Here is a 10724-nt window from a genome sequence, read left to right on the forward strand (position 1 = left end):
CGTCCCCGCTCTCGTGAAGAATATATATATATATATATATTATATATATATATATATATATATATATAGTTAATTAATAAAATAAAAAAGAAAAAAAAGCCAAAAGCACAAACATAGGAAAAATTAAACAATATGAAAAAAGCATATTATAGACAAAAACACAAAGAAGAGATAATAATTAATAAGCTTATAAAGAATCTGAAGAACAGGTTTGGATAGAGATAATGAATGACACAAACAGACAGGAAAACCAAGGAATACACAGACATGCTGAGAAAAACAACAAGTATATAGCTAATAATAAAGAAAGCATATGACTAACATGAAGAAAAGGATAGGAAAGTGATAATGAATGACAAAAACATACACAGGAAAACGCCTGGGATTACACCACAGACATGCTGAGAGGTGAGACCACCTCAGAAAAAGAAAGGGTCGGTACAGGCGACGTAAATAAGCGAGAGATTAAGGAAGAGCTTCTAAAAATTCTGGAAGATAATATATATACTATAAGGATCCAAATGAGTCCAACTGAAGTAGTACACTATAGGAAACTAACGTTATAAAGCGATACTTTTGTCATTTTTCATAAACTTCTAAACATTAGCTCCTTACTCTTGTTAAAAGAAGAATAAATAATATAATTAATTATTTTTTTTTTATATTTTTCCCGAGGCTTTCAGCCACATTCCCACCCTGCAAAGACCTGACGCCCCCACCCCCTCCCCCCCCCCCTCTCCCAACCCCGGTTGAGAACCGCTGCAGTAAGAAGTGATCTGAGACAAGGCAGGTGTGTTTTGTGCCCATGGATAAATTGATGCTAGAAGCCAGAGGGAGGACAGTAAATCGAGACCATTATTGACAAATTATAAATGTATTAAAATAAAATATCAATGAAAAAATAATAAAAATCATTATAAAGCTATTTATAAATTTTATGATGTGCAAGTGATGATAATGACGATATGATAATAATAATGAATATGATGATAATGATGATAATAATATAATGATGTGATGATGATGATGATGATTACAACTATATATAATATGATCATGATTACGATGATAATAATGAATATGAAGAGGATGATAACTGTATAATGATATGGAGATGATGATGATGATAATAATAATAATAATAATAATAATAATAATAATAATAATAATAATAATAATAATAATAATAATAAAATAATAAAATAAAAGATAAGGGGTAAGGTTATGAAGGTTTATCAATGAATGCTGAAGTAGATGGTGGCTGAATAGAAGTGCGTGATTCATATAAGTATCTGGGAGTGAACGCTATGGTATACACAACCCTTAAGTCCACCTGACTGCTACTGATTTCCTCAAGGGGAGTGTCCGTCGACCCATGGGGTCCGGAAACCGTTTTTGGGTTATGACGGTTTTGGGTAGGAAAACCCACTTTACTTTTCAGTTTCAAACAGTTTTTTTTATGAAATATGTATAAATCGTGACTAAAAAGACTTTAATCTACACTTATCTATGCCCTCTCTAGCGCGGGGGGTCGTGCAAGCAACACTAATCCGGTATGGAACTTTTTTTCTGTCCAGAGTACCTGAAAATTTTTTCATATAGTTTCCCCCTAATTTAGAGATCCGTTTTTCTATATGAACTCATCGTTTTCTTTGAATGATATGAGTTGGGTAAATGAAAGAAATGCCAGTAAAGTAAGTTCTGTTCATTTCTTCGTCTTTTCGTACATATTTAGAATGATTTTGCGTCATTATCATATTGATGCTAGTATAAGGTAATAGAAATGATAATCAAGTAAGCTAAAAGCGTGAAATGTGGTCAGTGATAAAGAAAGACAAGTGTATAATCGCCCACATACATTGTTTGTTTACAGTGTCGGCTGTTCATTTTTTTTTTTTTTTTTTTTTTTGTTTTTTTTTTTTTTTTTTTTTGTCTGCTGATAAATAGATCAATATTTTCTTTTTATATTTATGTTGAAAAAGATATTAAGTATCTGAGACAATTGTCAAGTAATCGAAATGTGTGATATTTGCCCCAAAATGAACACAAAATATGCAAAATATAGTGTATTTTGCTTCCCTAATGTCGTTGCCTGTTGTCTGATTGTTTATCGTTAATAGCCCTATATGAATCGTGATTATGCGTTTTCATTTCCTTTATTCATTTTTACTCATAGTTATTTTGGACTGAAAACTGTACAGCAGTCAGTCTTTTTGACCGTTATGCAACATAACTGGGGCTATGCTGAGTCTTATCCATTGCTAAAGACTGAATTTGGAAATGTGACTGCATCAGTCATGAAGTATTTGCAAGGTCGACATTCAGAGAGAAAGAGACATTCATTACAGGCATCCAAACGTAAAGGTTCAGAGCAAAAAAGAACAAAAAGAAGCAAGGTTGAAGAAGACCCAGATTGTGGTGCTGGGGCTCACTAGAAAAAGGTGAAAGAGAGAGATAGAATGAGTGAATACAAAGGAGGCCCTTACCTTATCTGAAGTTATAAAATTCAAACTTATGTACTGAGTTCTATTCAATCAATCTCAATAAAAATTACAGTATACGTTTATAAACATGGTTTCTATATATCCTCCATATTTCAAGTCTCTAGGTTTACTTCAGAATTTACATATGTAAATGTAGTATATGAAAACTTTGACGCTCGTTTTCTCAAAACATAGATTTTTCGGGAAAAAATTAATTTAACAGAAATTTTAAATTTTATTTTTACCTATTGAAATTATCGATAAAAAAAATACTACATAAAAATATATATAGCAAAAGCTAAACCAAATTATCTTTCAAATTATTTTTGAATGAGAAAAATCGGTTGAAAAACAAAAAAAAGTTCATTGAGTTTGAAAAAACCCCATTTTCCCATAAGGTCACCATCCAAAACGTGGGCAGAAACCCAGTTTCGATGACAAAGGCTAAGTACCCACATGTGTCTCGAACTGGTCACCCAACTCTTAAGTGGACCTGACTGATACTGATTTGAAAGTTTCGTACAAAATGAGGTGAGACAAAATGTGCCCCAGGAACAGGATAAGTATGAAATGAGAGTGATCTGCGAGGAGTTTGAGAGAAGGAGCTTCTGTGAGGTCATTCAGAGATGAAAGGGAAATTGAGTAGATTGATTGAGTCTATTAAACCTGGCGTCACAACATCTAGGTTATTGACACCGAAGTATATTAAAATAGAAAAAATTAAATTTAAAATAAATTTCACATAGAATGTATATATATAAATATATATATATATATATATATATATATATATATATATATATATATATATATATATATAAATGAGGTGTCTTACATAGACAATCTATGTATAATTTAAATTTCGTTGAGGAGGCTCGCCTCCCCCATAAAGATCTATAACAGCTCTATATTACAATCCTTCTCAAGAATTGTAGCTAGACTAAAATTACCTACTCTGTCACGACCCCAAGACAGGAACCTATGTCTCAAATTCCCGAATCTGGGACATTCAATCAGAAAATGTTTCATAGTCAAGGAAGGGCACAGTGCAGTTCTCGCAAAACGGAGGATTTTCACGGAGATTTTCTTGGAGGATTTTCACGGGACTTCAAGAACCCATGAGTGAGTCTTGTATGTTCAATCCTCAATCTGCACAACATCGTTTCCTGCCTCCTTGGCATATACGGATATGACCAAGGAGACTGATGACGTGATACTGCGCATTTTTTTATTAGTTAATATATCCTCCCACTGGGACTGCCAACATTTTTTAATTCTCTGACCTACTAGAGGATATAAATCCCGATATGGTAGTAGGCATCTTGTGGGTTCTGGGGAGCTGACTGCCGACTTTGCAAGTTGGTCAGCTTTCTCATTCCCAGCCACCCCAACATGGGAAGGAACCCAACAGAACTTTATTTCTTTCCCTCTTCTTTTCAGTAAAAGCAGCCATTCATATATATCTTAAATTAGAGGGTTTAAAAGGTTAAAAGATTCCAACGACTGAAGAACACTTCTTGAGTCACAATATATAATAAAATTATTTTCATTCCGAATAAAAACTTCTTTTAAAGCCTTTAAAACTGCATATCATATAATTCTGCTGTAAAAATCGATGCAACAGATGATAACCTGCCACTTCTCTCTAAATCAGCATCTGACTTTGAGCCGTCCTTGAAAACTGCAGTGGAGTTATCATGTTGCAAGGAGTGTTCTAAAAATATTGACCTCTGGAAAGTTCCAGGGGGGGACTAACTAAATATTTTGCTGGTAAAATCTCGATTCTTGGCATATTTAATTCACGGACAATAAAATTTACTCTAAAAGCGAATGGATGAGGTTGCTTGGGGTGATTTTCATAAAACTACCAATGCCTTTCCATTCTCATACAAATGCTGGTTAAAGACTTAGGTAGCCTCTAAAATCTATACCACCTCCGAACCAGCAGACGCTTGTAATGAAGAACCAGTGGCACCTTAACAGCATCTACAAGCATGTTCTCGGTGGGAGATGATTTAAATGCTCCTGTAGACAACCGTATTCCTCCATGATGAATTGAGTTGAGCAATTTAATGCTATTTGGCTTCGCGGAAGTGTACACCTCACACCCATAACTTAATTTTGAAAAGACCAAGGCTTTATATAATCTCAACATCTGAGTTCGGTCTGCACCCCACGAAGTTGCACCATGAATAAGTAGTTAGGAGAGAGGGTGGATAGCAAGATGGAAGACAGAGAATATAAATGGAGGTGCATTAAAAGGAATACTGCACAGAACCTTAAGTAATACCTACAGTGCACTGCGTGAGGTACACTGACGGCACTAACCCCCAATGGGGATGAGGTTCTAGAGATGGATGAGAAGGGAACGGAAATGATTTGAGGAGGCATAATCCCCCCCACCTGGGGAGGGAGGACGAGTCTCTATCCATATCTCTTTCGTACTTGAGATTTCAGCCTCACAGAATCAATAATCAATAGGTTCATTCGGACATGGGAAGTCAAGGGGAAAGATACAACAAAATTGCTTCACATTTAATCATGAAAAGGTTTGAGGATTAATTGCCAGTGGAAAAGAAACAGAACTTATAGACAAATTTACATGATAAAAGAAAGAAACGAATTATCCAGTAAGCTGAGGTTGAAGTTAGTACAGTTTCATTTTTCACGTCGAGACAGGAAATGCTGTGTAGAGGCTTACATAGAGGCTTCTAGTGTTTGTGCAGACATCTGTGTTTTTCCATTCTCCTGTGCCAGACCACAGTTCTCGCCATTTCAGTTGATCCTGTGGAAAGAAGAAGCACAAAAACTAAGTGAGAGAAATTAACTAAGCACTGACACACAAACAATCATATAGATGGTTAGTTAGAGCCTTCTGGTTCTCAGCAGTTCTCTAAGGATGAGGCTGCTAGACCCCAACGCCCTTTTGTCGACCTGAGTTGACCTTGGTTGCCTATTTCCATCCTAGTTGGTTGATGACAGGGCGGGATCATACCAAGGACCTTGTTAATGAGATCGATTGTATCTTGGAATGGGGTTGCTAGCAACGATCCTATGTAGATCCTGCCAACATTGCATCCATCATCTAGTTCAGCGGTTCTTAAACTTTGTGTTACCAAGGCCCCTCTAAGAGTTGGTCCTTCCCTCACGTTCCCCTTGCATCCATGAGTGCAATTTCGCCCAGAGTGAAAGGAAAATTAAAAAATATATAAAGAGAAGTAGCTTCGTGGGATATGGGGGAAGGCAAAGAATCACAAAACATGGTGAACCCAACGAGTCTTAACTAGAGTAGTAGACTATAGGAACTAACGTGATAAAGCGATACTTTTGCATTTTTTCAAAACTTCTGAATCTTAGTTCCTTTCTTAGAACTTTCGCACCTCCCCTGGAAATTGCTGACGCTCCCCCCCCCCCACCCCCCCCCCCCTCCTAGAGGGGCACGTCTCCCAGTTAAGAATTACTGATTTAGTTTTTCATCTACACTAACAAGTCTAAACAAACACTTTCCTTAGAGTCTCTCTGTCTTCAGTATTTGCGCCGAGATTCTTCTTTACAAACTGTATTGCCAGCTGACACATCCCTTCCAGAAACCGGACCATCATCTTATGAATAATGATAATAATAGTAAGAAGAGTGATGTACTCTTAAGGAGGCAGGATGCAACCGGAATTCCACACCATAAATACCACCCAAGTTGAACTGGAGGACGGATGAAAAAAAGAAAAGAAATAATAATAATAATAATAATAATAATAATAATAATAAAATAATAATAATTAAACAACACAATAGAAGATGTAAAACAGAGGGCTTAAGGCCAAAGCATAGATCCAACGGTACATGAACAGGAATAAGGGATACCAACAGAAAAAATAAACTATTCGGAACCAACCAGAAAAGACTATACAGCCAACTAAGAGGGGAAGGACAACCACCCAGAAATTCCTGAAGCCGAACCAAGTAAGAGACTCTGGGAAAACATATGGAGCAATCCGGTATCACACAACAAACATGCAACATGGCTCCAGGAAGTCAAGGAAGAAGAAACAGGGAGAATAAAACAAAGATTCACAGACATCACGACAGACACAGTCAGACACCAACTAAAGAAAATGCCAAACTGGAAAGCCCCAGGTCCGATGAAGTCCATGGATACTGGCTCAAAAACTTCAAGGCCCTACGCCCACGAATAGCAGAACAACTCCAGCATTGTATCTCAAATCACCAAGCACCCAAATGGATGACCACAGGAAGAACATCCTTAGTACAAAAAGACAAGAGTAAGGGAAATATAGCCAGTAACTACAGGCCTATCACCTGCCTACCAATAATGTGGAAGTTACTAACAGGTATCATCAGTGAAAGGCTATACAACTACCTAGAGGAGACAAACACCATCCCCCACCAACAGAAAGGCTGCAGAAGGAAGTGTAGGGGCACAAAAGACCAGCTCCTGATAGACAAAATGGTAATGAAAAAACAAAGTAGGAGAAGGAAAAAACCAACCTAAGCATGGCATGGATAGACTATAAGAAAGCCTTCGACATGATACCACACACATGGCTAATAGAATGCCTGAAATATATGGGGCAGGGGAAAATACCATCAGCTTCCTCAAAAATACAATGCGCAACTGGAATACAATACTTACAAGCTCTGGAATAAGACTAGCAGAGGTTAATATCAGGAGAGGGATCTTCCAGGGCGACTCACTGTCCCCACTACTCTTCGTAGTAGCCATGATTCCCATGACAAAAGTACTACAGAAGATGGATGGCCGGGTACCAACTCAAGAAAAAGAGGGCAACAGAAATCAACCATCTGATGTTCCATGGACGACATAAGCTGTATGGTAAGAGCATCAAGGAAATAGATACCCTAATCCAGACTGTAAGGATTGTATCTGGGGACATCAGGATGGAGTTTGGAATAGAAAAATGCGCCTTAGTCAACACACAAAAAGGCAAAGTAACGAGAACTGAAGGGATAAAGCTACCAGATGGGAGCAACATCAAACACATAGATGAGACAGGATACAAATACCTGGGAATAATGGAAGGAGGAGATATAAAACACCAAGAGATGAAGGACACGATCAGGAAAGAATATATGCAGAGACTCAAGGCGATACTCAAGTCAAAACTCAACGCCGGAAATATGATAAAAGCCATAAACACATGGGCAGTGCCAGTAATCAGATACAGCGCAGGAATAGTGGAATGGACGAAGGCAGAACTCCGCAGCATAGATCAGAAAACCAGGAAACATATGACAATATACAAAGCACTACACCCAAGAGCAATACGGACAGACTATACATAACACGAAAGGAAGGAGGGAGAGGACTACTAAGTATAGAGGACTGCGTCAACATCGAAAACAGAGCACTGGGGCAATATCTGAAAACCAGTGAAGACGAGTGGCTAAAGAGTGCATGGGAAGAAGGACTAATAAAAGCAGACGAAGACCCAGAAATATACAGAGACAGGAGAAAGACAGAAAGAACAGAGGACTGGCACAACAAACCAATGCACGGACAATACATGAGACAGACTAAAGAACTAGCCAGCGATGACAATTGGCAATGGCTACAGAGGGGAGAGCTAAAGAAGGAAACTGAAGGAATGATAACAGCGGCACAAGATCAGGCCCTAAGAACCAGATATGTTCAAAGTACGATAGATGGAAATAACATCTCTCCCATATGTAGGAAGTGCAATACGAAAAGTGAAACCATAAACCACATAGCAAGTGAATGCCCGGCACTTGCACAGAACCAGTACAAAAAGAGGCATGATTCAGTAGCAAAAGCCCTCCACTGGAGCCTGTGCAAGAAACATCAGCTACCTTGCAGTAATAAGTGGTACGAGCCCACCAACCTGAAGGGAGTGATAGAAAACGATCAGGCAAAGATCCTCTGGGACTATGGTATCAGAACGGATAGGGTGATACGTGCAAACAGACCAGACGTGACGTTGATTGACAAGGTCAAGAAGAAAGTATCACTCATTGATGTCGCAATACCATGGGACACCAGAGTTGAAGAGAAAGAGAAGGAAAAATTGGATAAGTATCAAGATCTGAAAATAGAAATAAGAAGGATTTGGGATATGCCAGTGGAAATCGTACCCATAATCATAGGAGCACTAGGCACGATCCCAAGATCCCTGAAAAGGAATCTAGAAATACTAGAGGCTGAAGTAGCTCCAGGACTCATACAGAAGAGTGTGATCCTAGAAACGGCAGGCACATAGTAAGAAGAGTGATGGACTCCTAAGGAGGCAGGATGCAACCCGGAACCCCACACTGTAAATGCCACCCAGTCGAATTGGAGGACTGTGATGGAGCAGAAATAATAATAATAATATCCACGAGATGTTTCCAGTCTCATTTCCTCCAGTCGCTTCAGACTTATCAAATAAACCACCACTTTCTCTGGACTCTACTTTTGCATCTAAATCACCAAGCTCAGCCACCCGATTTCATTCTACAGACTCTGCCAAGAGCGAAGTCCTACTTCCCAGAACTTTCTCTCATTTTGACTTTCATTCTAATTCATTCCTTTACTACAGTAGTTTACTGTCACTCTGGCGTTTAAACTCATATGAAGGACGAAACATACATTCAATTTCAAAAGATTGAGAGAAAATATTCTTCAAACAACAAGCAGCAGCTTCAGACCATTGCTTTGAAGGGATAATATACACAGGGCACACACACATATTGTACAGAAATCAACTCTTCTCGTAATGTACCTAGCTTGCATCTTTCCTTAAAATTAGAGTAGTTCTCGTGATGATGAATGATACAAAATATATGCCACATGAACTACCCTGTATGAAGAACTTACTTCCATATTTCCATTTTGAGGACCTATTAGGCCTTGCAGTGATTCAGATGACCCTCATACTATACCTAATGGAGAGCAGCTGTTGCTAGTTCAGTTAAATCAGGGGAGTCAATCTTTCACTCACATTCATCTTTTATCTAAGTCTTGAGACCGGCTTAAGCGAGAGGTCCTCCTCGCTGGCAATGCTATTTTAATTTCTTCATTGTACATTAATTTTCATCTGCCTTTTGGGGAAAAGGGTGTTTTCCTATTTGTTTATGAGTTGCAGGTGAAAATCTTGAATTTAAAAAGTAAACAAAGAAGTGAAGGGAGAGAACTTTTGGTTGTGTCCCCAACCCAAGGGATAAATTGTAATACAATTATGTTATAAGAATTAGCATTCATAAGATTTGAGCATTTTTCCACATAAGACATTTAAGAAGACATACCTTCCATTTCAGTGCATCAGTGACTTCTTAGGGCCTAGTCCCTCCCCTAGGACGAACCGTAGTACTTCCTACAACTGGTGTGCGTCTGGGCGTCCTCCAGTTCCACCTGGGCTTGATGGTTTTTGAGTTTGACTTGGATTCTTCCTGGGGTTAATGGGCGTCCTCCACCTCCGAGCCTCCAGCACTCACTGGTGGAAAAAAAACCTGCTCCGGCTTCCACCAGTTCCCCCTGGGGATACACAACTTGACGACGAACTCTCAGTTCCATCATTTCTCCCTGTAGCGTGAAAGGCCAGTCAGTGAGTAGTGAGTGATGACAATCATATAAATCTGATGACCAAAATCTATCCCAGAGGATTATGAACTCCTGATAACAAGTTAGGAGACACAAAGGAATCCAAAGTTCTGTGAGCTGAATTTTCACTGAAATTTAAAGCTGTAAAGTTAGTACATTACTGTTATACGGGGCTAGGGACAAGGTAATCCTCTCAGTTGGCAATTGGCAGAGGATTATTGAAGGTTATATAGTCACTAAAATCTTAGTAAATGGACTAAAGAAGAATAATAATAAATAGAAAACGAACTTTTATGTAACCAGACAATCTTCCTTCAGTATGGCAACGTTGCTAGGGCAAAGCCTCACCCTGAGCTCTGTTCTCTCTGATCCTCCTGTCACTGACAAAAGCTGGGTTACCCAAAGGAAATATACAAAAATTAAGCAATTTATGCTAACAGTGGGTGGCTTCAGAGCATAAAACATGAAAAATGGCACTCTCACTTACCTGCTTTAACTTTCTGATAATTGGTACAGTCCTTGTACAGAAAACTTACACTATATTAGTCAGTTCATACACCTACCAATTGGAAGTCTTATCAGCAGTAGCAATTCAAATCCCCAACACAGACACACATGCTCCCTCCATTCACCTCTGTCTTCCATGAACTCTTATTCGGCATGGAGAT

Source organism: Macrobrachium nipponense, chromosome 36, assembly GCF_015104395.2.
Source record: "Macrobrachium nipponense isolate FS-2020 chromosome 36, ASM1510439v2, whole genome shotgun sequence".
Taxonomy (NCBI): Eukaryota; Metazoa; Arthropoda; class Malacostraca; order Decapoda; family Palaemonidae; genus Macrobrachium; species Macrobrachium nipponense.